Here is a 5,160-nt window from a genome sequence, read left to right on the forward strand (position 1 = left end):
TCAACAGTCTGAACACAGGAACACAGTTTCAAGGTTTGTGCAAGTTTAAAATTCAGTTTATTTTCAAAAGTGTGAAGCCATTCATTAGTTCTTTTTCATGCTGTCATATCTGATATTGTCACAAAGCAAGGCCAGACACAACAGGTAAGTGCAAATCAGGATGGTTTATTGACTGGGTAAGGGGATGACTGGAATAGGTGTGTTAAAGGCAGGTGAGTGTCAACACAGTGAATGGTTCCAGGGTGCTTATCTGAGTTCTGATGGTGAGGATCGGATGCCGGTTACGTTGGAGATCGTGGAACAGTTTCCAAGGAGTCGTTGGAGGATCGCGGGAGGAACAGCAGGTAATTCGTTCTAGGAGAATTTGGCAGAGAGAGTCCAGAGAAGTTCGTAGGAGTGAACGGTAGACCGGACAGTGAGTGACTGTGCTGTGTGTGTATTTGTAGTGTGGCTTGATTGGTGACAGCAGGTGCGGGTGATCAGAACTCAGGTGACTGTGATCGGGTAATCATCCTGGATGGTGACTGAAGTGACTGTGATGAATCCCTGACAGATATAAAGTTAATGTGTGATGTTTTACACAAATGCTGACAAAAATATTGTCATTGTTTTAAGCACTTGTTGACTAAACAGATGATTAAACCACCACCAACATATTTGTCATGATGGCATATTCAACAGAATTTCCCTTGGGAAAATATAATCACCGCTCATCTTCTGATGTTACTTTTTATAACAGAATTTAACGAATCCATGGTTGTCAAACTCACGTACTGTATATGGAAAAAACACAAGCAATATCAGTAAGTAATTGATTAACTTACAAGTAATTTAAAAATAATAATGGAATGTTTTCTTAATCGTTCCATATCTATTTAAAATAAGATTTTTGATGAGGATGACTTGCAAATGTGTGATGCTTCATTTGGTTTTTACAAGTGTCATATTGGTTTTATAAGCAAGTAGTTATACTGAGTAACTTAAATTGTAGGTATATTGCCAGTTACTAGGGCTGCCCCCTAATAGTCGACTAATCATTAGTCGACCAGAAGAGGCTTGGTCGACAAAAATGTTATTAGTCGCAGAAAAAAAATCCACAGGTGAAGTCACGCAGTCCATGACGGACAGATCGTTAACGGCCGGTCTATGTTGTAATACAGTACATAGGGCAGGACATCCAAACGCTCGCCTATCATTCTCCGACCTCAAATATGGCTTATCATCTAAAATATGTTAGTATTGGCAACTTTACATGGCCGCTCAATCTAATGTTAACCTAGAGAAATGTGCGCTCTTGTGTCTGTGTGGAAGCTGAACAGTAACTCATTGCAGGACAGATGGAGGCGCCGGTGCGCTCACTTACTCCTAAAATGCTTCCTCATTTTTGGTTATACAGATAAGAGTAATACGTTTTTTTTCGAATCTGTAAAGACTAGGTTTATTTGTGTGCACTCACAATACAGCGCTTTTGTAAAATAATGAATGCAATCAGGATGCGCTTTCTGCCGTCTCGGTCTCTGTGTACTTGAGCACAAAACTCTGTGTATATCCTTGCCTTACAGACATTAAAAATATATCTATAGATAGCGAAATGCCGAGAGATGACGAGTCAGTGTTGCCGACTTCATCTCTGAAGCTGAAAACAAAGAAAGCAATAGTTTATCAAATTATTAAAATGTTAATGCAGTTTCCTTACTGTTTTACCCTGACACATTCATAATCATTACTTCTGCCGGTGCGCTGTGGCAAGCTTTATGCGTGTGCTTGAGCGCTTATTAGGCTATGTACACAATTAAAGGATCATTATAATGATTTAAATTGTTTATTAATAAACGTGCGATTAGTCGACTAATGCTTCAAATGAACAACTAATAGTTGACCAGAAAAATCTCTAGTCGAGGGCAGCCCTACCAGTTACTTTGTCTATTTTTACTGCAAAAATAGTTCCAAACAGAGTCAAAGCAGAATCAACTGTTGTACATTTCTGAGCAACATAGCATGCATATCACATGTTCAGTCTATAGGCATGTGTTGTCATATATAAAACTTCTTGCTAATTTAAATAAAATCTCTATACTTGATCGTCTGCTTCACCTTCTTTGACTGCCACATTACATGGTGTTTTGTTCCTGAATGAATAGGAGTTTTTGAACAATTTGAATGTGAATCAATTACTCAGTTACTTGTTTCATTACTAAAAATGTACTACATTACATTTTTTTGAATGAATCTGTTGTATGAATGATTCAGTGACTCACTCATAAAGGCAGTCACTGCTGTTCGACCAAACATATTCGATAACTCTTTTCTAATGTAGCGTCTGCGTAGAATCATGCATGATCTTTGGGTTTTATGGCTTAAGAGACCCTTTTAGCTTTTGACATTTGCATATAAATTACAGTCCTGGTCACAGACTTTACACTTATATGGGTGCTAAATGGCCAATGGTTCCCCCCCACTATCAAGGAGATGCTAAACAGTTTCACCATAATTAGTCATAAATATTTCCCTTTTGAGCTGATTTACTACACTAATTAGAATTAAACCTATAGTAATTAGAATTGTTTGCTTTGACAAACAAATTTGCATTTCCAAACTGCTTGAGATAAAAGAGGATTCCTTCAGAACTCTTGAATAAATTCAGTAAAAAAGAAAGGGAAAAAAAAAAACGAAAATATATGAATTAAAACATGTGACTGGACCTCAGCAGGGATTGCCCAAGCTATTCTTCACCAGAATATGGGATTTTCCCAACATTCTGGATAACTTGAATTTAACTGAATTTATGGGAATATAGCTGTCTTGAAGTTTCAATCCATCACAAACTGGCAATTGTCCCAGAAACTGAGGGCCTAAAAAAATGTCAACTTTCCCTCAAGTCAGCCATTAGAGGTTTTGAAATATGAAGGTTCAAAGGGCCTTGTTGCTAAAAATAAGAATCTCCATTTGTGTAACTGGAGGAACAGTAATAGATAACATGGATAATCTGACTAAATTAACCAAAATGAAGTTACTTTAATGAAAGTAATTGTAACTCGCTATTAGGAGTATAGATTCTTTGGGTAAAAACTGCAGGTTGCCATTTTTTGCTGTGTATTTTGCACTCTAACTTTTTTTTCTGTCCCCAGGGGCTGTTATAAAATATATATGCATATTTTTTTTTCTTTATGGTGTGTATATATACGCAAAGCATATTCTCAGTATGCCGTTTTATGGCAATAGAGAATGCAACTTGCATTCAAAATCATTTGATGGGTTTTCAGTGAAGAACAGCGGGGGTCTTTGCATAGAACGGTGGTCTGCATTGAGTAGATCAATTTTCCTCAGTTTTCTGCAGAATCAAGCACTCCCGGAGGTACCTGGAAAGATAACAGGCCAACAAATGAAAATGGCCTCACCACAGGATGTTTTCATATAAAACACCTAATTGGGAACATTGTAAAAACTGTGCAGGTTGAGCACTGATATTTGTCTAAACGGCTTTAACACACAGCTAAAGCTTCAGGAAGCTGTTTTCATTAGAAGAAAGAATAAAAGAGTGATGCATATTTACACATGTATTTCAGTCTCTATGACACAACCTATCATGTGACTGTCTGGCCAGTAAGGGCAAAAGGAGGCAATGGGTTTATCCATGACACACCGATGAGTGAATGTCATAGAGTTATAGAGATCACATCACCAGTGTAGGCAGTTTTAATTGAACTTTCCTTTCCTCATTAATTTTTCCAATCATCTCATGAAATTGCAACTAGTATTTATAAAAAATAATATAGCCTACTTTAAAAATATATATTTTTAAGTTTGAACTGAATGTAATGTTTTCAGGACAACTGCATGCTAATGCAAATAAATTAAAATGTATTATAGTTTAGATTTATTTAAAATTCAATTAGCTGAACTTAAGAGTTTTTTTGGCCCACTTAATTAATACTGAAGTTTATATGTAATTTATATGTAATTTCATAATTACTACTATTGTCTTTTTATATTGTTAAAGTGTACTGCTGAATGTACTGACAAACATTTATGATTGGCAAAGTAAATAAACTTGAATGTACTTTCTAATAAAACTTGTATGTCATGTATTTAAATCTATTTGTAATTACACATTTGTAATGATGAAGTTGCAATTTAGTATATATTAAAATATTAAAATAATTAAACTTTAAATGTAATGTACATTTATAATTAGTCAACATATCAAAATAAGTGTAATTATTTAAAGCAGAACAAAAGATTATTAAAGTATAATAACTTAAAATTTCCTTTGTCATTATCACAAAGTGCACTTTAAAAATGTTTACTTAAGTGCATTAAAAAAAGACATGACTTAATTACACATAAGTGGCCTTTTACATAATATTATATTATCTGTATGGTTATTATAGTATTATAGTATATTATAGTATAGTTAAAAGTTAAAGTATAGTATAGTAAAACTGAATATACTTTTGCATTTTGAATTATACTACAAGTGCATATTCAATATGATTCTTTTTCACAGAGGATGTTAACTATGAAAGTCAGAAAGAGCTTTATTGCCAAGTATGTTTGCACATACAAGGAATTTGTTTTAGTGTCACAAGCTTCCAGTACACAGAGACAACCACAACACACAGATAATAAAAATAAGATGTGAATAAAATACATAAATATAAATAAACCACACTAAAAGAATAAATTGTATGTACAGGTGTGCTATAGATAAAATAAAATAGGAATAGAATAAAAAATAAAAAATACATAAGTTGTAGAGATGTACTAGGATGTAGGGTGATAAATAAGTATAAGGTTATTGCACATACTGTTATTGCACAATGGGAGAACATTTAACTGTTCATGAGGTAGATTCCCTGGGGAAAGAAACTGTTCTTGTGCCTGGCTGTCCTGGTATTTGGTGCTCTGTAGCGCCGCTCAGATGGCAAAAGTTCAAAAAGGAGATTCCATGATGGTGAGTGGGGGGAGTGCAGGGCGGTTTTCCTGAAGTCCACTATCATCTCCACTGTTTTGAGAGTGTTGCAGCTCCAGGTTGCTGTGACTGCACCAGACAGCCAGCTCTTTAACCTCCTGCCTGTCATCCTCGTCTCCGTCCTGGATGAGACCGATGACTGTAGTGTCGTCTGCAAACTTCAGGAGCTTGACAGAGGGGTCAGTAGA

Source organism: Sinocyclocheilus anshuiensis, unplaced genomic scaffold, assembly GCF_001515605.1.
Source record: "Sinocyclocheilus anshuiensis isolate Anshui unplaced genomic scaffold, SAMN03320099.WGS_v1.1 scaffold436, whole genome shotgun sequence".
In the NCBI taxonomy this organism is placed as follows: Eukaryota; Metazoa; Chordata; class Actinopteri; order Cypriniformes; family Cyprinidae; genus Sinocyclocheilus; species Sinocyclocheilus anshuiensis.